This window comes from Apus apus, chromosome 17, assembly GCF_020740795.1.
Source record: "Apus apus isolate bApuApu2 chromosome 17, bApuApu2.pri.cur, whole genome shotgun sequence".
Classification (NCBI taxonomy): domain Eukaryota; kingdom Metazoa; phylum Chordata; class Aves; order Apodiformes; family Apodidae; genus Apus; species Apus apus.
Window position 1 is genome coordinate 7,623,278 of NC_067298.1, and position 26,604 is coordinate 7,649,881.

Genomic DNA, 26,604 nt, shown 5'->3' on the forward strand with positions numbered 1-26,604 from the left:
CTTTATTATGCAAGTGTTACTGAAAAGCAAATTGCTTGAATTAGGATGTTGGGGGGCGATGGAGAGAACAAGCCCAGAAGTGCATTTTTACTCTATAAATCACCTCCATTTAGAATTTCATATATTTTATAAAAGCTATATCCATTCTTTAGATTTTAGAAAACTCAGTAGTCATATGTAAGCTAACTCAGACAGCTGGAAAACAGTTAAAATTTTTTTGTGATGACGTAGCTATCCCTAATAAAAGAAATTTGGAAGAAGTCATGTAGGGAAATTATTCTAGAATTCTGCTCTCATGAGTAGAAGTCTTTTTCTTGTGCCTTCCTCTGCAGCATCTGGATACTGTAGAAAATAATATGTGGGGCCATGGTTTTTATCTCTGTGACAGTTCCTTCTTTTCTGAAGTTACTGACTCAAAGTGTAAATTGCTATTTTTGAACTGCAAGCATGTCTGAGGTCTGTCTGAAGCATGCTCACTAATTTCCAGGGAGACTTTTTTTGGTCTTACTGAAGATGAACACTTCATTGTCAACTATTGGAAAATGAGGCAAACCCTCTGAGTTTGATACACAGACACAGGCAGAAGAGATAGGCAGACAGCTCCAAAAGAGCTGGTGAATTTTATTACCAGTATTTTTAAAAGGCACTAGGAAGAGCAGAGAAAATGAAAAATAATCCAGGGCACTATTCCTGTAGTTTAATTAACTCTGATATGCCAGTGAAACAGCATGCTCTTTACTGCAGTTCATACCCCTGTAAATTCTGTCCCTAGCTATATTACTTTAAAGAAGACTTCACAGTCTATCATAGCAATACTTCACTGGCTGGAACTCCTTAAGTACACATTTGCATTGTTCTTATTGTCATGAGTTCTGAAGATGCCATGGTTCAACATGCCTGATAACGTGTAATCAAAAAGCCATAGATAAAAATCTGAACGCTCTGAAATTGGACAAAAGTTCATAATCATTCCAGGTTTTTTTATTAAATTAGTCTTAAAATAATAGATCACTTAGGCTCAAACCTGACAGAGCACAGAGAATCAGGATGAGGCATGAACAGAGTTGCTGAGGATGTTAGAATTATTTTAAGGAAACTGAACAATGAATGAGCAAAATGGCAAAGTTACAATGTGTTCTGCAACAGGAAACAATTGGTTTTAGGAGTTTTCTAACAGTATCTGGTAGTGTTGCAAGTGATTCTACATTGATCTTGTGTTGTTCACGTCCCCATCTAAGTGGAGATCTTTCTGAATTCCCATTACATCTGCTAGGGACCAAATTTCCTGGGACAACCTGTGGACAATGATGCTATTAAGTATAGCAACAGTGGCCAGATATGGCTGTATCTTGTTATCTGTAGCTACTTTGGAGTAGTGCATTTTGGTATTGTCATCTCTGAATTGGTAAGGTACAGTACTGGGTGTGGTTAGTTACACATTCTTTGAATGGTTGCTGTGTAAATTAGGCAATGGCATTATTCAAATAAAAAGTTGATACGTGTATGTTATTATTTTTATTAAGGTGATGGTTAAAACTTGCAGCCACCTAATATTCTTTTACTTTGCCTTTGTCTTTGTGGACCCAGGTAGCATTGAAATGCAAAGGGGAGATGATGAATCAGCTCAAGAAAGGTCCCATGATACCACCGCATCACTTGGACAAACCCCAGAGCTTATTGTATCATTTGAACAAGTGTTGTCTGAATATTTCAATGCTTTCCTGGGACAACTCCCTTAGGCAGACGAATGAGATTCAGCCATTACTACCACTGAGCATGATTTGCTGTCATTCTGGCTAGAAGCAACAGGAAAGTCCACTAGAAATAACAACCACAGCATTATAGGACCAGGGATAGATTAGAAAAGAGTTATTGCTGGCACTTCCTATTCTCTCTTGGCCTACACAGCTATTTATTATTCACTTTCCTGTGTGTCTGGATTTATCTGATGACTGACATTTCAATACAAATTGAAATTTAAGCTTTAGATATATATACATAGTTGCCTCTTCAGGCTGAGGCAGCGTGAGTTACTGGTTAGTCCCTCAATGTCAAACAGAAGAGGAGCCAGACTGTGAGGGAAGAAAGTGGTATTATGTTTGGCAGATGTTCTCAGTCTTCAGAGCAAAGACATGACACTTACAGTAAGTAGAATTTCCCACAAATTAATGAAATGTTCTGCAAACTTGCCTGTCTGTCCTTTTGAGTCCTTGAGGTTTTTACACTCTGAAAATGATAACAAGCACTGGAAAGTTGGAGGCCAGTTAATTTTGTCACAGGAGAATAATATACAATGAATTCTGTCTAAATGAGCACCTGATATCAGACATACAATGATAAGACTAAGAAATCCATATTCACTATCCACTGTGCTACTCTCCAGATAGCCACGTAAAAGAATATCTTATGAATAACTCAAAGTCAGAGAGAAAAACAAATCCTTCTGTAAATAGATAAAACAAATTACAAGATGTCTTTTAGGATGAACTTTGGAGGCATTGTACTTGAGGGGCAAAGGGGAGTTCAGCATTTTGCAGCTGTTCTAAAAATGAATGGAAAGAGACCTTTCTCTTTCCCAGTCTCATGTCCAATTTCTGTTTCATATGACATGGAAAGGGATTCGCTACAACTTTAAAGTCAAAAATAAAATATTTAACCTGCTGTGTCATCCCCATCCACAATCCTAATGAGCATGAAAAAGATCCTGCTTGTTCTCCTTGTAGCTATGGAAATCAGAGCTTCCAGGGCAGCTGTTAGGTTTTCTCTGGATTGGCAGAGGAAAGAAAAAAGCCACTTGGTCCCATGGACCAGATACTGAATTTCATAAAGACCTTTCCTATGATGGACATAGGGCTGAATTCACTGGTATGCAAAGATTAATCAAGGCAATGCCAAGTTTAAATTGTCTCATTGATTTTGTACAGGATGTATTGTGCTTCCATGCTTCTGTTTAGCTACTGACAGTAGCACTTCCATGGATGGTTTTGTTTTAAATAGAAAGAAGAATAGAAAAAACAATTATTGAGTTTGCAAAGCCAAGCACCCCAAAATGCTACAGGTTTTAAGTTTCTAGTTGCAACTTGAGTTGTGCCTACTGGTTGCTCCCTTTGAATTCTTTCATTCCCTGAATGAAGAGGGGTCCTGAAGGGGGAGACAGTGTTATTGAATTATTCAGGTAAATTTGCCAGTGGAGGGGGAAAATTAATGTTTTTCTCACAAATATACTTGTCTTTTTATCATGATTCTCAGATCCAACAATTGTACTGCATCAGCAGGTAAAAATTTCCCTGCTATGCCCTGACCACAAGTCTGTGTTTAGATGAAAATGTCCTTGTCACGAAAGCATCATTCTACTTGGCCTTCTCTTAATGAGTGGTCAGAGAGCAGTGCTGAGACGTGCTAAGCTGTGAAGTGGAGCTAAGGCTCCAGCAGGACTTATTACACAGATCAGTTAATTGTTTGAGCTACTTCTCCCATCCTCTCTCCCCTGCATTCCCCTTAGTGCAATAAAATCCAAGCAAGCCATCCTAAACATGCTCTTCCTGCAGGCTTTTGATCTGGGACCACATTTACCTTTGATCTCCACCGAAGAAACGTTTATCTAAATTTAAAAAATAATTAATATCACGCAGCTAGATCTGAACCCTGTGGATTAGTTTAAAGTTTATCCAATAAGAGCAGAAATTCTGATCATCTGAATATAAATGACTGCATCATCTGCATGAGATTTAATTGAGAAAACTGCATTGAAAAGGCAAATTAAATACCAAGAACACAACAGATTTTCCACAGAGAAACACCGTGGGAAGTGAAAAACCATCTGTACAGAGAAGAACAGAATGACATTTTTGCATCATGTCGGCCAGATAATATTTTCTCTTTCATGCATTATCTATGTTAAACATTTTGATACAACAGATAAATTAATTTACTTCTGCCTATCACCTGACATTAGTTAAGATGATGAAAAGATTATTGCAAACTCAAAATGACACATGAATTTTAAATGGTTTCAAATTTACATAATTTCTCTAATCTTGTCTGTTCTGAAATAGACAAAAATGCAAATTGTTAGAAATGCTATTTAGAATTTCTTTCAAACTTATAGGCTAAAAAAATAATTCTGGATCCATAGGTTTGCATGACTCCAAGCTTTCACACCACTTGTTTCCTGAAAAATGTACCGATATAGTATCATTAGTACTTCCAGCAAAATTAACCCCACTGTTAATAAATATATTCAGAGCATGTGTTTCAAAACCTCAGAAATTCTGCCATCTGTTTTTGCCTGGATTCTGAAATAGCCACTGTCAAAGCCCTGTAGTTTCCACATGCCTTTAAATCAACAGGCAAGTTTAAAACAGGATTTCCAATGTGATATGAGCTAATATAATTTTCTCATTATTTTAAACAAAACCAGCACTTCAGGTGTGTGTTCTGGTTCCAAGTTCACAGGCAGATGAACACAAAAACTCCAGCATTCAAGTCACTGCTCCTCGTTCCTAAGGATTTTTAGGGTTAAAAAAGCAATAGAGGCAGCAAAGGTGTGATTATTCCCTGAGGTACAGGAGCTTAACAGGTTTAAGGGTTTAAGAATATTTTCTCTAAACAATGTGGTATTTTGTGGGTTTAAAACCAACAGTAGCTACATCTTGGGAATTGTCATTCCCAAGATTAAGTGGGCTCCATTTAAAAGGACCTAGACAAGGTGCTGCTGGTTTTAAATAGCCATTAATTTCTGTGTAACACAATATAGTACACAGCACACAGGAAAACTGGGTAGTGAAAATAGCTCTGTTTCTCTAAGCTGTCAGCATGGCTCTGGAGTCTGCAAAGATTCTGCAGAGTTAAAAAGAATGAACTGAGGTTTCCACACAATTATTTATTTTGAAATTGGTGAAGTACCATTTTCTTCTCAGTTCAGGAAATTAACCTGCCCAAAAGCCAGCTTGCTCTACACAAAATTAATAAAGCAGAGCATACTGGCAATAACTTGCACATGTTTATTTATGTGTGATGTCTCCAGCTAGAAAGGCTAAGATGAAAAATTGACTCAAAAGGCTGCACTCTGAGGGGATTTACTCTTGGTCTGGGCCCATTTTCATGTTGTTTAAACTCAGAATTGATGAAACATGAATCTCCTCTGGAGCAGATAAAAATTAAGTTCTTCTATTATCACCTTTCCTCTTTTATCCCATGGCACACACCTAACATTTTCTTATAGAAAATGAGGTGAAGAGATTGGCCATCCAGTTCTAAAGGAGAAGCAATGGGGGAAAAAGGTGATAAGAGCTGCATGAGAAATTCTTGGTAATGAGCCCAAGAAATAATTTTCTCCATGTCTTTTCAGTGAAGCCTTACATGGTTTAAACTGAAGTTGTATTCCTGTTAAGTGCCAGGGAAATTTTGTCCCAGCATATGTATTTGCATGGACTGCTGGTCTGAGCTTTTTCAGACATCTCCAGAGTTTGCAGCACTGCAGTGTCTGATGAACACCCCCTCCACCAAGGCAGGCCTCACCTGGAAGTTAAGCCACAGCCTGTAGAGCTTGATGAAAACCAGTGATGCAACAGGGCTGAGGTCCTCCAAAATTAACTCACTGCATCACCCTGATTTAAATGTAATGTGAAGGTTGAGGGTGACAAAATAATTTTGCTGTGATGCTTTCTCTTCTTTGTTATGTTTACCCTCCCCCTGGTTTTCTCCTCGAGGAACACATTAACAACAAACCCAGTTTCTCTGTATAACATCTGATCTTCCTGTCTCTTCACTGAGGGCTTTTCATTGTTGGCACTCTTCAGAATATAAGATTTAGCAAAATGTTAGCTTCAAATTTGCATTAGAAGAAGATATATCTCTGCAGTCTCAACATGCCTCTGCTGGGTGCTGTATGCACTGGGCCACCTGAGGTGCTCGGATGCAGGCTGGTGGCTGCCCAGGCTGTGCCAGCAAAGGCTGTCTTTTCAAAGGAGCTGTGAGGATCTCAGGAGGCAGAAAAATGTCTTCAAAGGTAGTGAAGTGATGGGGTAATATTTGGTGGCATCTTCCATGTAAGAAGCTAACACTTGTACCTGAGTCCTTTCATCCCTGGGCATGTGTGGTCTTACAGGTTAGATAGCTATGTAGGGACTGGTCTCCTGGGCACCAGCACCTCTCTCCCTTTTGATGCTGGAGAGGGACAAACTGGCAAAGAGTGAATGTGAACACTACAAAAGGTATAATGGTATTAACTGGGGGTCACACTGGTCATTTTTTTGGGACCTCTGCAGTTCTATTCAAAGTAGGAAATTCAAGCGCTGTCCTACGTTACTTCTCAGCCTGTTCTTTGAATCATCTAATTTCACATCAGGCATCAACAGTAACTGTCAGCCCGTACAGAAAGTGTATTTCAGGGGGAAAACAGACAGCATTTCATTAACCTTCTGAGTGCCACTCTCTTCTACTTGTACCTTCCTTAATTACACTGAGGATTTGAGCCTTTTATCCAAAATAATGCTAGCTGACCACTCACTCAAAATCAATCCAGTTCCTCCAAAATTATCACCATGTCAGAGTTTCTAAGTGTAATAAAATTGCAGGGATTTCATTACCCTAGGGAGAGGTAGTACTGAAGGAACCAGGTCTGAGCCACTTTGAAGTGTGTCCTTTTGAAAGCCAAATAGATGCTGCTGTAATCATGTCAGAATCAGTTTCTGTGCAACAGAAATAGCTCCTGCTTTGCCTGGAGCATAGTAGGTGGAGACATTCAGAGGCTGCATTCACATGTAACTCGTGGAATCCACCTCTCCAGCTCGATTGCTGGGGCTGGCTTCAAGTTTAGTGTGTTGGAAATCCCTCAGCAGCTCATCTCTCCTCTTCTTTGCTGGGGTGTATTGTCAGGTTTATCTCTTTGTTGGCGGAGGTTTACTCTTTTACTATCAGTAAATTCCTACAAGTACCACAGGTGTCAGGTCAGGTTGCAGGATTTGCCAGGGCATGTGTAGCCAGGAGTTAGAGGATGAGGAGCAAAGCTGGTGGAAGGCTCTGTGCAACTGAGCTGCCAGAGCAGAGATGGGTTTGGACAGCCCTGGGCATGTGTTCTCTCTGGCTGCTGGGTAGTTGCAAGCCTCTGACCAGTGCTGCTCTCCATTCACTCGAGGAGACCTCAAGAAGCCCTTTTGTTCTCTTCCATCAAACCAGAGCAGCACAAGTATTACATCTAGTAATTCTTCTCTGCCTGGAAGTTTTAAATTTTGTGCCAAAGGTGCCTAGAAGAGCCTTAACAAATGTTAGTGTCTTGTTATGCTACACAGTGCAGTGAACAATAATGCCTTCATCTGGTCTCACTCTTACAGTCTAAATAGCAGAGTCCCTTCTGCCCCTTTCCTGAAACAAGGAATGGGCACCTTCCCTGAAAGTGAGATCAGCCTGAGGTTATGAAAAAGCCAAGAGCCCAGTACAGATAAGTCTAAGATCAATGCCTAAGGATAAAAAGGCTGTAAGTACCTTATCCATGACTGGTGTTGTTTCCTGGACCTGCTTGAAACCAGGATATGCAAAGAACACATGGATATATCAGGATTTTCTTTTAATTAGTTTCACTCCAGGAGTTTGGACTTGCTTTTGGGCAGAGGCTTTGATTTCTTTTTGAACTGAATTCATGAGATTGCCAGGAAAGGCAGTTCAGTTTCATTTTCCTTGAAGTCAACAGAACTCCTAACTTCAAAAGAAGAAGGCAGCCCCAAATTAACAGAAGTCATGCAGCCCATTTGCTACATCCCTGACTGAAATTACTATTGTTAATGCACTTCCATTGAGGGTTTGGACCACCCTTATTGCTTAGTTTCTAGGGTTCAGTCCGGTTAGAAGGAGAACTTAACACCAATTATTTGACAGCAAATGAAGTGAAAGTCTAATTTTCAAAAATCATGACTAATTTCTGACATAAATTTCAACCTTCCCTTATTAGAAATACTGCCTTTCATGTAGTTTCCTTTATAATTATTTAATATTCAGAGAAATTTAATGTATTCTCTTTGATACTCTCCCTGCAAGTCTCAGTCAGAATGCTCTCACAAGCATAGACCTCAGTCTTTCAAAATTCTTCAAGTCTTTATACTGTTAGGGTGTTAAAAATATATACCATGGTTTGACACAGATAATGCATCACTGAATCGTGAGCTTTAGAGAGTGCATTTTACTTGCTGCTTTCAAATGGCAGTGATTCCTCTTCTTGGAATTCCAGGGCCAGATTTCAGGTGTTGTGAAATCCATGTGCACCCAGACTTAAAGGAGTTAGAGAGTCTTTTATTTTGTTAAGAGAAGTGAATGGAAAAGTGGACTGAAGTCAGAGGGGACACCCCCCTCTTGAGGGGTAGTGAGGAGAATCCTATATGTTTTAAGTGTGTCAGTTAAGCAGTGCAGCTCAATCCTGTGATGCAAAAATTTCAAAGTATGGAGAACGATGGGAAAGGTGCTGATTCTCACTTGCCTTCCTTAATGTGACATCCTTCAGATCCACTCTGACTTTCTGCAGTTTTTCACAGATAATTGAATCATGGATGTTTTGGTCCTGTGATATGCCTGAGCCTGACAAATGAGCGTCTTAAACCCCCTGTACTGTTAATGTGTTTAGGGAAGAAATCCAGCACAATATCTGTAATTCTTTTAGTGAGATAAGTGTGGAAGTACTGGCTAACCTGCCCCTCACCTTGCAAGCCTTTTTCATTATATCGGTTGAGTTTCTTTTTGGTTTGGTTTTGTTTTATTTTTTCCTGAAAACTAGACAACTATTGGATGAAAAGCAGATTAACTTGTGTTCTAGTTGGTCAAAACATGGACTGCATAGGTCACTGTAGGTTTCCTTATTCTTCTGAACAGATACTGAGCTAGTGCCAGATTTTCTCATGTCCATACAAGATAGTTACTAGGATGTTCCAAAGCTGTTCCTTTTCATATAATTTAGGATCTTTTCTTTCCCTAGTTTTCTCTATATGCTTTTCCTCCTTCAGTCTCCAGGCTCAACCTTTTCATTATGTTGGGCTTGGTTCTCCTTTCTGTTCCCAGGAGTTTGGGATGAGATTCATTTATCCTAACATTTGCACATAAAAATGAGATGTCTGCATTTTACAGAGCCAGACCAGAATCTTTTTATAGTCAGTGGAGAGAAATAAATATGTAAAATTTTGCAGAGTCCCACTGTGTCCAGGAGAATGCTTCAGACTGTAATGTAGACATTCAGGAAGATTTAATTGCCAGTCCTGGAATTTGGCCAGGGTAAGGAATTGATGGCTGTACTTAACTTAAATGTGCTGTGGAGCATTAAAGATAACATGTGATTATGACTTTCCCTTTTCACTTAATTGTTCCTTTTTTAGGAGTGTGACTTCCCCAGGCAGGTGTTGCAGGGCACACTTGGTTTCAGAGGCAAGATTGTTGCCTCCTGTAAAACTGATATCAAACACCTTCAGAGACAGGAGCTTGAGCTGGAACAAGTTTTCCAGTAGCACAGACCAAGTGGTACATTAAATTACTTCCCTACTTTAGCAAATACACTAGGATGTCCAGTCTGTTTTACACTTCACTGTTGTGTGTTCTGCTGGAGCAGTTCTTGTCAAGACTGCACCATTTGGTTACGTGGCACAATTGTTACCCCTTTTAATGAGCACTAAAATAGCCTAAAATGGACAGAATTGAGTATTTGGAGGAGCGAATCAACATTTGATCAGTTCTAACCCATTTGCCAGGATTCTGTCCAAGCTGTTTGAGTGTCACTTCTGACAGCTTTGAAGAGGATTGTGCACAACGGCTTTGAAGAAAACAGATTATGAAACTAGATGACAAGATCGCTGTGTTTTTAGCAAGAACCTTTCTGGAAAAGAAATTTTGAGTTAGAGTAAGAATTTGCTACTCACTGCATTCACCCTGGTATTTTCAGATGCATTTGCAGAATTACAGTGACATTGAGCACAAGTGGGCAGATGGACTATTATTCCTATGATTCATTGACTTTTATTTCTCCCTGAATACATTCTGGTTCGTAGTACCTGGCTTCCACCTGACATCTCTGTGAGCCAGAAAAAAACTAATGAAATCATATTTGCCAATGGATGTAATTATAATGAACTATTTCAAAAAGAAATTTGAATAAATCAAGTTCTGTATTGTTAATGGGCTCAAAAATTTAAGAAGGGCTAAAACATTCTTGATTTTGATGGGTACATGCCCAGGAAAGGTTATATATTTTGAGTATTATTGCTGATCTTGGATCTGAGTGTATTTCTTGACAAAGATTGTATATCTGTTTCACATACACTTTTGTTTTTTTCAGTTTAAAAGCTAGATAGTTTAAAAAAGCAAGACTTAGATTTTAGTATTAGGTGAGTAAGGTACTGCATAATGACAGTGTACACTAGGTATCATTACTCACAGAAAATCAGCTCATCTAAGAATTTATTTTGTTATTTCCATTCAGATGCTTAAAAAGTTCTGAAAATGCATAGTCTTAATTTGTGATGTTTTCTTCCTTTCTTCCTAACCTCTGATGGTGATATTTGGAATTTTTCAAAAAAAATTGCAGGATCAGGAGTTTACTTCAGGTTCCATTATTTTAAATAGTCTTAATATATTATACTTTTGTATTGTTCCTATATGATACATTTGGGTTTCTTTGCTGCAGTTAAAATAGGCTTTTATTCTCTGTTTTAAGTGTGGATGTGAGCTTTGGTGAGATTGTTGTAAATTTTCCTGGTTCTGTGTTTGGCCTGGTAAGGCCACATTTCTGTGGCCTCTTCTGCCAACCCAGCAAAAAGGAGTTGATACCATTTCAAATATAAGAAAAGACCAAAGATTCTTCAGGGTACCCTGCTTCTTTATTTTTCTTTTTGTTCTAAGTTGTCCAAAAGAAGCATATTTTGGCATCTCTCATAAGAAGCTTCTACACACCTTAAAGCACATAATTCCTGTGACCAGACCTAGTGTCAATATGGCTCCACTGAAATAATCAGAGAAAGACTTGTCTTCCAGTCTTTAAACTATATACATTTTAACAGGTTTGCAGATCATTTTTCTGATGTTCTATCCCAAAGGAAACTTCTTTAAAATGGCTTTGTGTTGCTCTACGTTCCTTGTGGCAGTCTTGGGTATAAGCCTTCCAGCTTCATTTTCCCTGTCAAGAAAAATGAATAAAAAAAGGGTGATGGAAAAGCATCCAAGAAAGACTCTGGTAGAAAATTTCAGTGGAGACACTGGAAGCCCAAATCCAGATTTGGCAGCTGTTTCTGGTTTGCATGTCCAAATACCAGATGAATAATCCCTCCAAGACAAGGAGATAGCAGCTGATCACTCCGTGTATAGGAAACCTTAGAAATGCTTCTGTCATTCAAATTTTCACAAAGGAAATATAATTTGTGGTTATTCATGTACTGCACAGACAGATGGAAGCACAGCAGGTAGATAAATACTGACATTCTCTTCTATGAATACTTTCAAAAGAAAGGTCAAAGGTAAGACAGTGAGTAAAGTGAATGTAGATTAGGCAGAACATCTGTTCAAGGGGGATAGTAGGGAAAAATTTCATTGCTTTTCAAATAGAGGTTCTGCTCAAAAGAATGTTGATGGGCATCTGCCTAATTACAAATCCTTTCCCATTCTTAACATTAGTCTTTTGATAAAATAAAAAAAGTACAATTAACCCTAAGAGATAATTCACTTCTGTTTCCAGAGTAATACCAGAACTTGCTTGGACTAGAAATACCAGCTAGTGGCTTAGAATCTAGAGTACAAGAGGTGGGGATGAAGGACACTTTGGACAATGTCACCACCTTCCTCGTTGTCCCATTTAGTCAAATGACAGAATGAAATAAAAGCCTGAGTCTGGGTAGGTCTGACTGTTGGCAGTTGCCTTGGTATGATGCTCCCAGCAGGGCACTGCCCTTCTGCACCAGCAGGACAGGCCTGACTATTCATTACACACCAAAAAGAAAATCAGTGATGTGAAAGGTGCACAGCATTCATCCCTCCTGCAACAGCCCTGACCTCAGTGAGCTTCAGAAGAGGAGTCAATATAGGCTCTTTTCCATAATTTTATATGAACAAAAAATCCCACTAACCAAACTCTGTGTGTGCATGAAATACAATGTATCACTGCCCTCTCTTTAACTCTTTATTGATGTTGTAGTTTTCAGGATTGATTAAATATGGTCAAAATAATAATTCCACTTTTGTTTTGATGCTGCATTTTTCACCGGTCTCAGGTATTGATCGAGCGTGTTGCCTGTTTTGTTTTTATTGCACCAATCGTTTGTAATGGGGGAGTAAACAGATGTCAACACGATTTAAAGATAGTGGGACAAGGCATGAATGGCCCTTGAAAATCAATAGGACAGAGGTAGGAAATAGCCACTTGTGCCATGAAATTCTTCAAACAAATCTTTCCTATGTCCAGATCAATTTGCACCCACTGGGGGACAGTTCTGTTAGAACAAACAGCACCTCAGTCAAAAATGATCCATCTTGGGTGGACATTCAAATTAAAATTCTGTAAAAATGAAAAGTGTAAAATCGTTTGGAAATGTAACTCTTCAAACTATTGCTTGAGCTGAGCAAGCAAGTCCTGATACTGGTCTTCTAATGAACCAAAAGGCAAGAAAGGTATGCCCAAACCAACTTCCAGGTAAACTGATATACTCCAGGGAGTTAATTGCATATAATATTTACATAAATATTTAAAATCTTGAGAGAGTCTTTTAAGGATTTCAGTGTATCCTGCAATTTATTATTTCCACTTGAGTTCTAAAAGCACCTTGTCCAATAACCAGGGATGATGTGGGAAGGTTGTTTGATCATCCAAGTTGCCCTCCAGAAGGAGGGAGACACTTCATGCAGTTATGCAAAACAAAAGTATTGGTTGCACAGTATCAATAATGTCCTGCCACTTTTAAAAGCAGTTGATGTGTCAACATGATTAAGTCACTGAACCTTTTCTGCTTCATTTCCTATTTGCTGTTGTTTTAAGACACAATCTTGTTTTTCCCCTTTTCCCTATAATTATAATATCTAGGGATTACCCAAATTGAAGAGTTCCCTTCTCTAAACCACTGTCTTATATTATGGACCTGTTATCACTGGAGAGAAAGCTTTGCTCCTAAGCACTTCATATACCTGAAGGGTTCCTTGTTATAAGATTTTCCATCAATTGCCTTCCCTTTTGAAGGACTTGGTTTTGCTGGAGGTTGGTGTCCAGCTTCAAAGTCTCTGGGTTCCTGTCCCAGGCAGGGACCCTGCCTATAAAGGGCTGTGGTTGAAGGAGGTTCATGCAATGAGTGATTAGAATGCTGAAACATGGCTTTAAAATTTGATGCTGGTCTCAAATTTTGTTTTGTTTTAATTAATCAAGGATTCTTTCAGATAAGCATGTCATAAGAAAATCCGTTTCTAGATCATGCTAAAGAAGGGACACAGCATGGTTGTTTTTTTCCTTCTCTTTCTCCCTGAATATCTGATTCAAAACTCATGAGACATCTCTATTTGCTGTATCATGTGTACAAATATTTAACACTAACAATATGTTTCTGTCTTTTCTTGAAGCTAAAATAATTTCTTAAATCATCCTTTCTTTTCAACTTTTTTGGCAGCCTAGTTTGCTCATTGTTTAAGTGAAGTTTGTTTTGCAAGAAAGACTTTATAAATATTTGCTATTTGTGCTTCTGAGGTCTTTACAAAATAGCATACTGGGAAGTATGATGACTTGTAGAGTCTGGGACTTTCTGTGTAGTCCAGAAATGGTCTGATTCAGCCCAGCTTGCTGGACCAACTAGGTATGTCTCATTAACTTCAACTCAGGAGCATAAAGGCATGAGCATTAAAAATTAAAGAAAGTTAGAGAGGGACACTAGATTCTGTGGGAAAAGATGCCAGAGGAACAGCCCACTCAATGAAAAGTCAGGCTCGTTTTATAGTTGTTATAAAAGTTGCAAATAAAGAGCCCCTCAGGGTGGAAGCTAGACAGTAACCCATAGTGTAATGAGTGGGGTCAGGGCCTCACCTTTTAACAATTACCTGCAAAGAGCAAAGCCTTCTTGCATTGAATAACAATCATAAATTTTGCCAGTCTTGAGCTGCCCTGGCAGGTTGCCAGGAGCTGTAGGAGTGACCTGTTTTACAGAAACACCCGGTATTGGAGGTGAATGTGTCCGTGAAAAGGTGCTTGTTTTGGTGCAGTTTTGAAGTTGTGTTTCCAGCTGCTGAGGGAAGACTGCAAGAGGTGAAATGAAGAAAAAAGGATCCAGACAAATAAAAGCTAGGAGTATAAAACAATTATTAATAGAAGATGAGTGGAAAACTCTCAAACAACTGTAACTTCATTTTTCTAAACATATTAAGCCTCTGATCCTGACATACTGTAATAACCATCCAGCTCTGAGAAGGGACTCTGTGACAGGCCCTGGATTCAGCCCATGATCTGAAACTTACATTTTGGAACCATTTCAGTACCTTTACATTTCCAAACTGCTTTTTCATTGAACAGAAAATCATCTCATTTCTGACATCAATATGGCACAGCAGCAGCTTAAAATAAGTTGCAAAACTGCATGTGGATAGAATATTCTTGTCTGAAGATAACAAATTTAGATACAACCTTGTTGGCATTATCAGCTCATGGGAGAATCCAAATTCTAAGCTTGCATGAGTCTTGCAGTACTTTGCAGTATTTTCTCTCAGGCAATCACATTAGGATGCATAATGGAACCATGAAGATATAAATATTTAATTATTATAACTAGATTCTAAACAGTATAGAAATGCTGGCATAATTAATTTTCAGCCACAATCTTTTTTCTTACCCTTTCTAATTAGTAGAGTGCAGATGAGATGCTACTGCAGAATTGATAAAAACTATATTTTTAATTGTGTATATATGATCAGTCTTACATAGTTACATCAAATGAACTAAGTGCCATTGCCTTCTTTAACACAGCTCAAGGGCTAGAGAGGATACAACTGCAATTTTATGCTGGCAATAATGTCATATTGATGCTCATTGCTCTTCATCTGAAGACACTGAAGACCTTTGCAAAGCTGCATGGATTATTTTGCTTCCATACATAGGAAGATGGAGGCTCAGAAAGATTAGAACTCACATTTTTAAATCAGGACATCATTCAATATTGAGACCAAAATAAGTGAGCAGTGTTAAAATCCTGACCCCAAGAGATATATATGTATAGTCAAGAAGAATAGATCTCTGAACCATGCCTTATCCCATATAAATTAAAACGTGTCTTAATCATTGGTCATGTAGGATGTCCAGGCAAATAATATAATTGATAGACATGATGTTTTCAAAGACACCAGTAACAGCTTTGGTCTCTGAGAGAGCTACTTGCCCACACAGGCCTTCTCAGCTGTGCAGAGCTGGGAGAGTGGCAAACACCTTAATCCGCATTGGAAAAACAATATTGACCACAACAGGTAGGCATTGGTCCAAATTAAATAAAAGGAAAAAATATTTTGAGAACTAGAAAACATCTTTCCAAGTGAAGGATTTCAGAATCCACACCAGCTTCTTTGATGTGGCTTTGAATATAAAAATAATGATTTCTTAATTCATCCACCAAGTTGAAAACGCAATTATTGCACTCCTCAGCTCTAGTCAACTGTTTGTTCCTTAATGTAACAACAATTGTCTTCCAAGCAAATTAAGTCCAGCACTAGAGAAAATGAAATATTCATTAGAAAAGTTATTAGAAAAATAGATCAAATTATATTGAGGCAGTTTATATTCTGTGTTCCTACAAGGTGTTTGTGATACTATGTTGCCTGATTTTAGGTAACATCAGGACAGTCTTTTCCTTTTCTAGAATAGAATAATTCCCATTGGATTCCTGGACAATCCCATACTGAAGTTAAAAACCTACTGGAATTTACCTTCAATGATCTTTGCTTCTATTGAGTGCAAGAATTTAAGTGGAGCAGGATGTAGCAGCTGTCTTGGGACAGAAAAGCTGTAGCATCATGACAGATGTGAAGAAAGAACTGATGATCTTAGAGGTCTTTTCCAACCTTAATGATTCTCTAATTCTATAAAGTTGGATTTTAGCCAACAAAGTTGGAATTTTGTATCCTAACCAGAAAACAACACAAAAATTTTCTGCCTCCTGAAGAAATGATGGAGCTATTTATTCCTCTGAAGGACAGAGGAAGTGCTTAATACAAAAGGAAGTGTAATCAGATGTCTTGTTTTTCCCTTCTGCATGAGCTTGGGTGTTTTCCCCCTCAGTTGGGGAAGAAAACTCTAACAGTCCATAGCAGAGCAAGAAGCAGTATCTCCCATCCTGCCAGTACTGAGCACAAAGAACTTCAGGCTCTTAAACTTTAATTCACACATAACGTCCCTAAGAGGTCAGTGGAAAGTCAGGGCCCTGAGCACAGGTTAGGTGCCCATATCCATATGGACTTGCTAAACTTCTGGGATCTTTTCCCCTTTCTCTCTGACGATGTGATTGTCTTTACCCTACACAGAAATCAAAAGAGACTCATTATCTAAAAGTCAAAGTCGGAGTGAATCTGTAACCTCTTCAGCTTCCTATTCAGGGCAGGGCTGCCTGACACTCCCAGGCAATTGTCACTCACCCAAATAATCCTTTCACTTAATGTTAAAGCAGCAGTACAGAGTTGATTCTTGGAAGCAAAACTGGGTTCATTTGACATCATTTTAAAAATAGTTATAATTATTCTTTGTGATCTCTCTTAAAGTGCAGAGGAAAAAAAAAAGAGAGGGGAAGAAACAATTACCTTATTTGTGAGTGTGTTCATATATTATGACTTTTCTTTCTCTACATCTGGGAATCTGCAATGCAGCTGACAGTGATCTAGGGTTTTTTAAGTGTTGGAATTAATCTCTGCCTTCCTAGGAATGTTAAGATACACATTGCCCTTGTGTTCACTGACCTACCTAGCTAATGATAAAGAAAAAAATACTTTATTATTTGGAATAATAATGTGCAGCATCTGAGTAACTGTTAATTACTGCAGACAAGCTTAGCTCATGTGATGAATGTAAACATTGTCTTTGAATATGAACATACGTTTACCACAAAGCAGAGTGTAATATGGACCTGACCTGAGAAGAAATATTTTTAGATTAATTAGCAACCTACTTGGAGATACATGGAACAATCAGCCAAGTTTTCAGTTTTCGTAAGAACTATTTTAAGTGTGTACCAGTGCAGCACAGATCTCAGTGCATCTGCATGCTTGCTTTTGAAAAAAGGTACTAATTTGGGCTTTGGATAAACAAAACAGGTGGAGGAAATTTTTTTCTAGAGCTGAGACAGCCCTTGATGTTAATGAAGTATGCAATATCATTATGTGCTTTTGCAAGCTGGGACATAGCAACAACCCCTCTCTTTGCAGTGTGGTTTTAACTAGAGGGTTATCCACTTCTGTCACCACCAGCAATAATCATCTTCTCTTATTAGCTCCTTCTAAATGTGCTGGAGAGATATGGAAGGGGCTGTAGCTCAACCCTCCAGTTCAAGGAAGCATCCCTGTTAAGAAGTGTTCTTGAATGTGCGCTAAAGTTTAAATACGTATTTAAATGCTTTCCAGGGTGGTTTATAGTGCCTAGTAACTGTCTTCCTGCCTCAGGGCTTTAATTAGGAAATGATAGTGAGCATCTGTGCTTGCTGGCTGCTGGAGGACACTGAAGAGAGATAGGAAAGCATCACACAGTAACTGGAAATACAGTTTGGTGGTCTGCTGTCTGTTCGTTCTGAAGGGTTGGAGACTTCATCCTCCAAAGATGCGTGTGATTCTCTGATGGCTTTCTCTCAGTATGAAAAAACATACTGAAATTTTGTAAGATATATTTGACCAATTTTTTTATATATATACTTAAGACTGGTTTAAAGCAGTATCTATGGAAAGAACAGTGTTGCTGAAGGACAATAACTTTAATTATAAGACAATGCAAAGCCTGATTTGTGGGTCTCTAGGATGCTTAAGCAAACAGCTCATTTCATACAAGATGGAGACAGGTCTGGCATGTATGAAAGCAAAAATATTGTTTCCTAGTGCATTAGTAAAAAAACCTTACATATTTTACAGTTCTGGAAGCCACTTTTTAAGATACTGTTTGCTGTTACTTTCATTCATGCATCTGCTTACAATTTTCAACTGACCAGATTATATATGACCTTACAGTTTTCTCTCTCCTCCTGTCTAATGTGAAGCATTTGGCCTTTTGCTCTGGACTTTTTCTTGCCTTCATTATTTTCTTCCATTAATCTATTTCAGTTCTCTTTTTATCTCCCTTAAGTGCAACATTTTCACTTTCTTGAGCAGTGGACTAAACCTTTTCTATTTTAGAAATTGTTTTTTAGAACATTATGACTTTTCAGTAGTTTTTAGGGAACTCTCAGATAAAGAGAATTTGGGGAAGATCAAGAGCAAGTTTCAGCTATCTCTAGGTTAAGTGAGACCAGGGATGTGGGAAACAGTTGAAAGAGCTGTTGCAGTAACAGCTGCAACCTGCTGCCTAATTGTGTCATCGGAGGGAACGTTGATCCTAAAAGGTTATTATTGCACTGACTCTGGTAGTAAACGTAACAGCAGATCTGGGGTTTAATTTACTTGATTCTCTTTTCTCCTCAAGCAAATTTTCAGCTTCTTTCTCAGCTATGCTTTTACTACTTGTCTATTCTCAATAGTACTAATGCCCTTTCATCCCTTGAAAGCTACTTTAGGGTTGTTTGGTCTCAGCAGGATGGTAATAGCTTCCTGAGAATAAACTTGAGCATGAAGCTGCATATTTCTGTATCAGGTGGCTTTGCCTCCTTTTCCAGTCTTCTTCTGCAGCAGAAGGGCTTTTCTGAGCAGTCATTGACAGTGTGTCAGTAGTCTCCACTCCTTGAGGCCTTGAAGGAGCATGAGAAGCAGAATGTGAGCAAAGCCTGGGGACATCAGGTGAACCACAGATGCCCGAAGTACAGAATCACAAAGGAGCTTAAAACTTCCTTCTCTGCTCTTTCCCAATCATTCTCCCCAAAGGCAGTAACAGGAGAAATTGGAATCAAGATTAACAGCTTTAAAGGGCACACTTAGTGCATATGCCAGCTGATGAAATGAAATGGAAGTTGCTTTTAAGGTTATCAGCAAAGCAATTGCTCAAAGGCCTAGTAAGACAAATTAGTTCATGGCAGAAGTTATCCACTGGCCAGGTAGGAGGCAGCTGCAGCCCCAGAAACTTAAGGCTGGTTTATCTGTTTGGCAGCTTCTCCTGCAACATCTGGATTAATGACCAAAGATTTTCTCTTTTCCTGGCACTTGTTGCTGTTAGCTATAGGTTGAACAAACTGAAGTCCAGACCCTTAGGTATGCTCTGTAATTATAATTCTGTTTTCATTATTCAATAAAGAAAGTAAAGGATGCCCTAGCACAAAAATCCACAGAATAATAGAACTTATAGCAAATAGCCAGTACTGAATACATTAGTCTTCTTCCCTAGGATTTGCATTCCTGTATTTGAGTCATTCCTTTTATCCTTCCTAAAGAGCTACTTGACTGACAGCACAGAAATGTATATTTCAAATAGTTAAAAGCTGTTGTCATTGCATGTGTCTGCAATGCATTAACAATTAATATCTAGAGCCCTACTAGGCAAGATGAGGGGCTTCCCTATTTCAGGAGCCCTTCCAAGATAACAAAAGAGGATAATTAAGGCTGAAGTCTGCTGGCTGCTGCTGTAGCTCAGCCCTGCATGTCACACACTGCCCTATGTGACAGGTGGAACATTAACAGCTAAAAACTATACATCACTGCAGGCGTTGCAGCCGTGAGGGGTAAGGCACAGGATCATAGAGGGAAGAAAGAGGTCTGGAAACAAACAAGCAAAGACTTGAAGGTTTAGAAGCCCCTTGAGTAAATGAATGGCCTTTTCTGAAGTGTGATTAGCAATCAAATGAAGACAACCTGAGCAGCAGAATTGTCATCCCTAACCAAATGGACTGTCACATCATTTAACTTGTTTCTTGCTGGCAGCAGGCACTCTGTCAGAGACTGCAGCCTGAAGAAACAAGAAAAAGAAGAGAAATAGCAGACATTTGACAGCTGAAATTATGCTTGTTGAATTGCCATTGTCCCTGAGTTTTGAAAGGCCAACATCAAAATATTATGACTCCCAAAATGTCGTAATTACAGTATCTCAGCTCATGCTTGTCTTCACTCTGTGTCTCAGACCTTATGTTTAATCTCTTTAATGTACTATAATTACGTCTTCAGTGTGGACCAATTATCTCAAAATAGGGAAACAAATTACCATCATTATCTCCAATTATTCTTTACATTTTCTTTTATCCATTTTTGTTTTCTGGATTTCTTTACTAGTGACAAAAAATGTCATTTGCATTTGTGCTCCCTTTTTGTTCTTTGCCTGTTTATATATATTTGGCAGTAAATCACCTGTCAAGCAAGGAATTGTCCTTCCCTTTGCTGTTATACCCTAGTTCTCCTTGTTGGGCAACTCATTACTTTCTGCATATTCAAATAGGTTTATTAGAAGTACGGCTCTCAAATAAGACCAAAGGTTAGGAGCAGATAGACTCTTTCAGTTCTCAGGTTTCTCAGTAAAGTACTTACTTCAACTTAACATACACTGTATCCACAAGAATAACTGGTATCTGCAGGAGTTGAGTTGATTGTGACAGTAATTGACAGGTCAAAGCTCACTTCATCTGCAGTGATGCGACAGCTCATGGTTCTTACTCCACGAATGATCCACAAATTATAGAGTAACTCCTTGCCATTCCACTACCACTATATATAAAGGTAATGAAATTAGCACTTTGGAAAAATGCATTAAGCTGCCATTATAGTTAAACTACAATCCACTAAAGCAGAGAAACTCAATTTTTTATTTTCAGCTGTATCTTTTTGATTTGATAATTGGAGAAAAGTCACCATGACACCATGTACGGTGCTTCTGTATTCAGTCCACCCAAATGGAAAATCAGTTCCTAAAGCTCAGTCCTGGGAGCTCTTTTCACCTTATTAATTTTGGTCTCCAGGACAATTTGTTGAAGTAAGATTAACTAGAATATGTATGTTGCTTGGAATGATGTGAGAAAATTATTTCTTGTGTGATACTGGTATGTGATCTGTTTGGGTCTCAGCTGGAATCTGTGAATGAAGCCAAGGCATCCAAGCCTTGTAAAATTGTGAGTTAGGATATTTTCCTAAGGTGATGATTTTGCTGTAGGGATCATGTCCTATTTCTTCTGAATTGGCCAAGCTTACTTGCAAAATGCTGCACTGAAAACCAAGTTCCATACAATAGGAATTTCTACTAAGAAAGGCTTGTAGTGGTAACCCTCTTGTAAAACAAATCATATCTTCCTGCTTTCCTCTCTCCCTTTTATGAGGTACTTTTCTGCTTCTTATTGCTTTTTCTTCCATTTCTCACTGTCTCTGCTGCACACTAAGGCAATAAACTACTGAGGTGCATAAGAAAAACTCAAGTACTTAGTTCAGAATTGCATCTAACCCTGGCTGCTGCTTGAAAATAGTAATTTCTATCAATCAACTGTATTTCAATTAAAATGCTAAAGTGCTGGAGAAATGGGGTGTGGAAATAATTAATTTGATAACAAATTACATTTGTGGGTTGAGAAAATGATGTCTTTTAAAAATGGGTCACAATGTTCAATGCATACTTGTTTTAATTACCCAGGTGTGAAAAAATAAAATAAAATTTTAAAAAGTGCTTTGTTGGGAACGTTTCAAGGACTGCTGATGTCAACAAATGGCAAGGCAGCAGCACCAGCCAGGTGGGCAGTGCTGGGCTTTTCTCAACCTTTTAAGCAGATTTACTCCAAAGTCCTACAAATCCAGAATCCAATACAAAGATTAAATCTGTGCCTTGTTGTGCGGTGCTTTGTTAGCTGGAGTCACGAGGCTTGTTTTTAAAACCAAGGAAAAGTGTAAGATTTGGGGAAATGATTAACAATATTTCTGTTCTGCGTGTTTCTCTGCTGATCTGTTCTCCGCTGGGTGACTCGCAGGAGAATTTAATATGCAAAACGACAACAGAGTTAATGATGAGCAGGCTGCCTGGGCTTAGACTGTCATGCAGGACCCAGACTGCAGTGATGTGTCAGCTCTTTGTTTCGGAAGGGTAACTTCTACTGTCCCTGGGCTGAACTGGGGCAGAACACTGAGTCTCATGGAGAACTGGGGTCGCATGACAACGGGAGTTGCACAGGATGAAAAGGGGTTTTCCTCTTTTATAAAGCTTATAACTTCTGGCCTAGCATGTTCTTCAGTGAACTACTTACTATGAAAGGCAGATACCTGAGAGGTCAGTGATCTCTGTGAAGCCCTTTGAGCAGTTTCTCTGCCCTTGTTTGGCTGTGCCCACAGCAGGCTTGGCCCTGTGGCAAAAGGGAGCAGAGATGATGTGAGCCCACTGCTTGTGACTCACACAGGCAGGCAGTTTGCTTCAGGGAGCAGATTTAGTTTGTTGATTATATAGGAGGCCTGGGAATTTGGTATCTGGTAGGCTTAGGAGCTCCAGTGTCTGACTCCCACACAGCGGTTATTCACCAAAAGGAAGTTGCTGGAATCGGCTTTTAAGGAACATGAACTGCTTCTGCAGCCATGGCCCCAGAATCAGGGCTGACTGGTGGAATCTTTGGCATTCATTACCTTCTTCATTTGGAAGGGCAGTTAGCAGCCTTAAGATGACTGTCACATATTAGGGTCATGGAGAACAATCACATTAGAAGAGTGAGAGAGAAAGAAGCCAGGGAAGTCCAGGCTTAATTTGGTAAGTCTCTGTAAGCAGCTCCTGTTACTTCAGGGACGAATATGGATGAAGGTACTGATGTTAATGCAAATTTTCACTAATATTGAGCAAAACATTAATAATTGTATGCCTTAATGTACTTGAGCTGCCTTTGTTTTCTAGTGCTTGGTAATAAGGACTGCCAGCCTTCCCAAGGAGGCTGACTGAGGATTAAGTGTTTGTCTTGGGGAAGTTTCCTGAGAGTAGTTGTCTAATAAACACTCTGTGCTTGAGGGGAAAACAAGTGATATATGTTGCAGTACAGGAATATAATGAATTAGTTAAAAGCAAACAACCCCCAAAACAGTAGATTGCCAGGGCAGGTCTGCATCTGCCAAACAGTATTTCTGTGCCAACTTTCCAAATGAAGCACAGCCAAAAATAGGAGTGCAATAACTCATCGTGGAGGAAGAAAGCTATTACAAGGGGGATGAAGCAGCAGCAGTCTCTCATCAGTGACCCTAGATTACAGGTCTGATGCTCAGTCCTTTAGCTTGTGCAGTAACTTACACCAGTACTGCAAATCGTGTAAGATGCTAATGAGTCAGAATGGTCTCATGCTTCTCTGCATAAGTGCAGAGCTGGGACAAGCTGTCAAGAAAGAGCTGAACTCAGTGCTTGTTTGGCTAACAGCAATGCTGTCAGCAATGGAGCCAGCAGAAGTAAAGGGAGTATCTCCCACGTGCTCACAGGTTTAGTACCTTTGCTTAGTGGGTGATGCAGCATTGGCACTGCTCAGGGGACATAAGGAATATCTGAGACATTTTACACCACAGGAGATAAAGTTGTCTAAGGCAAAATAGGGGAAGTGTAAAGAGTGACTTCTGCAGTCTGCTTTCCTGTTCTGAGGCTGTAAGCCTTTTTGGATCTAGTGTCAGCAAAATAAGGTGAAACAGGAAAGAAACTGGCCAAATGCGGCTCATTTCAGTCACCCTGCCAAAGCCAGATGTCTCCATTCAGTTTTTAACAAAGAAAGACTCTGTCATGCCGAACAACTAAAATAAGATTCATCAGCATGATGAAATTCAACTTAGTACACACCTGAGTATCTGTTAGAAGAGCAGAAGATGATGGGTCATTGTTGTTTGCAGCGTGTGGTTAGTGAAGAAGAAAGGCTGGTACTTCAATAGTGGGCAGTAATGGCAAATATCTGCTTCATCTGCAGTTTTACAGACACGCAGGATATGTCCTCCAACATCTGCACTTTGAACCAGGTCATTCTTCTCATCAGGCTCCTTTGCACCATCTGGATTTGCTGAGAAATGATTTGGCAAGTAAAAAAAAGGGGAGCTGGGGAGGATCATTATTTGGTTCTCCCTGGTGGATAATACCCATCAATTAGCATGCTGGAAAGGTCACTGAAATTGAAGTGGTAAGGGACTCCTACAATGTGGAACACACAGCCAGGCTGCCTGGTCCTCATCTGAAGTTTCACAGTCCTTGCTAGACCTACTGAAATTGAAAACTATTACATATATGTGAAAATAGAGGCTACCTTGGAAATTTTAACTAATGTTCTACTAACAACTGTCCTACTCCACATGGTGCCCTATCCAAGTGTCTTTCCTAGATGATGCTACAGCAGGACTAAACAGATATCTGGTTCCTTCTCTGCTATTGTAGAGAACAGGTTACAAACAGTGGCTGAACTGGTGGCTACCTGTGCTGCTTCTGTCCATAAAGGACTACACCTGCAAATCCCAGACTAGCCCCTGGGAATCTGTTCCCTTGTACTTAGTTGAAATGCAAAACGGCATGATAGGTTTTTTTAAATTTTGTTCCATGTCTGAGAACAGTAGGGGAAGGAGAGCAGGAAGGATAATCCATAAATTGCCAGTAAAATATGAATAGCTCTGGAGGAATGTTCTCAAGAACCATCCACATGTATATTGTGGCATTTACCCCCAGCAGGGAGAGGAGCAGAGCATCCCTCCCCAGCTCTGTCCCTGGCTCCTTACAGAGCTGGAGGCCACTCACTGCAGTGCTTCTGTGCTATAAAGATCATTCTTATCCTGGACAGGAGGCAGCTACAGCTGCAAATGCAACCATTTCATAGGGATTCTGGGACTCATCCTCACGGTGATCCAGGACACTCGGGGCCGAAAGGTGCGATGGCATCTGTCATGTGTTTTTACACATATTTTGCCTAGCAAGCAGTAAGCTGGATCTAAATCAATGGGAGAAACATGAGCAGAATTAGAATTTACGGTAAATATTGCACAAAACTTGGGCTAAAACCATAGGGATGTCTCAAGTTGGGACTGCCCTGCAGGAGAGGGAATGTGTCACATTGCCACTCAAGGAATGCACTTAAAGATGTTTATACGATGAACATAAGGTTAACCACACTCATATGCTGACTAGTTAACTATCTTGTGTGTTTCTAGTGAAGTACTTTCTTCATGATCGTCGTTAATTGACATGCTTGTATTTAGAGATATCACGACATCTTTTACATCTTCTGTGATTCTGTAATGTTTTATGGAGCCTTTGCAAGGTCTTAATGCAAACAGGTATGTCCAGTTTATGCAGCATGTTGTGCAAAGCTGAACAGAGATTTTCAATCTTCCTTTCTTCTTTTCTTTTTTTTTTTTTTTTCCCCAGTCTGCATCCCTGCTGTTTAGCAAGAAATGGTGGAGTTAAGCACTCACATAAACATATTATTATCAGTTGCTGAAATGCAAAGGTATTCTTAGCTGTTTTGGAAATGCACCTAAGATACGAGGTAAACACTACAAATTAAATGCAAATGGAATCAGAGGAGCAGCTGTCACCTCTTTTGCTAGATGATTAATTTTCTTCCGAGTCCTAACAATTACATTTCAGCATGTTTACGCCCATCAGACTGCAGTGCTTGCCCTCCTGAAGGCTGGCAGGCTGGGGGGGCAGCTCCTCGGCACTGAAGTGCCATTCATCTCCCAACCCTTTTGGCTGCCCCTCGCCCTGGCAGCCCGCAGCCCTCCCCCCTGCACCCGCACCGCTCGGACTCTACCTGCTGCTCGCCGTGCCTTGGAAGGTGCGTGGGCGGGTATTTACTAACTGAATTTCCTGCAGCGAACCTCCCCAGCCCGGTTCCCAGCCCCTCAGCCCGGTTCCCAGCCCCTCAGCCCGGTTCCCAGCCCCTCAGCCCGGTTCCCAGCGCCATGGACTCCGCCCGGCATTTCTGAGCCTTCGCTGGCCTCTAGCGGTGCTGCTGGTCCAAAACCTCCCGTGGGCTCTGGCCGCGCCCCAGCCCTGCAAGGTCCTGCAGAGCCAGGCTGGAGCAGACGAGGTGCTGGAAGGTTGGTCCTGGCACACGGGTGGGTTTCTCTGATGAGAAATGCTGTCTCGGTTGAGTTGCTTTCCTCCGCCGCTTCCCACTTATCAGCCCTTTCCGTTGACACTCCAGGCTTTGCAGTCCTGCAAATGGGATATTTGAATGTGTCTCTCCAAATCTCTCACCCAGCAGTGTCCAAGCTCTTGGTTTTTTAAGCATGGTGTCCTACCTGAGGAGATACCTGTACCCCAGTACAGATGCCAGGACACTCAGGCTTCCTGGCTGCCATTCATTTCAGCGGGAATGAGTTTTTTGACCCAGACTGTAGGTTTTGTATTAGCATGGCTCCCAGCAGTAGTATTTCCATGAAATTTAATGGGTTCATTTGTGCCTCATGAAGGGGTTGAAATATCCCAGCCAAAACCAGGACACAGGGCTCGTCCTGTCAGGGCATGGCAGCTGGGGTCTCAGCTGAGAGCTTTGCAACTGGGATTCACAGGAGGAGGGATTGCACTCGCGGTGTTGTCAG

The 26,604-nt window shown here is 39.9% G+C and overlaps 1 protein-coding gene and 1 long non-coding RNA gene across 2 annotated transcripts in view; one reads left to right on the forward strand and one right to left on the reverse strand.

Moving 5' to 3' along the window:
* The window catches only part of TOM1L1 (target of myb1 like 1 membrane trafficking protein), a 484,861-nt gene that overhangs the window by 392,447 nt on the left and 65,810 nt on the right, over positions 1–26,604 (forward strand). The window lies entirely within an intron of this gene.
* On the reverse strand, positions 10,881–25,864 carry LOC127391808 (uncharacterized). Its single transcript, XR_007891128.1, has 3 exons — positions 25,812–25,864; positions 23,861–24,074; positions 10,881–11,146 (listed from the first exon to the last, which is right to left on the reverse strand). It is a non-coding gene; the product is annotated as an uncharacterized LOC127391808 (long non-coding RNA).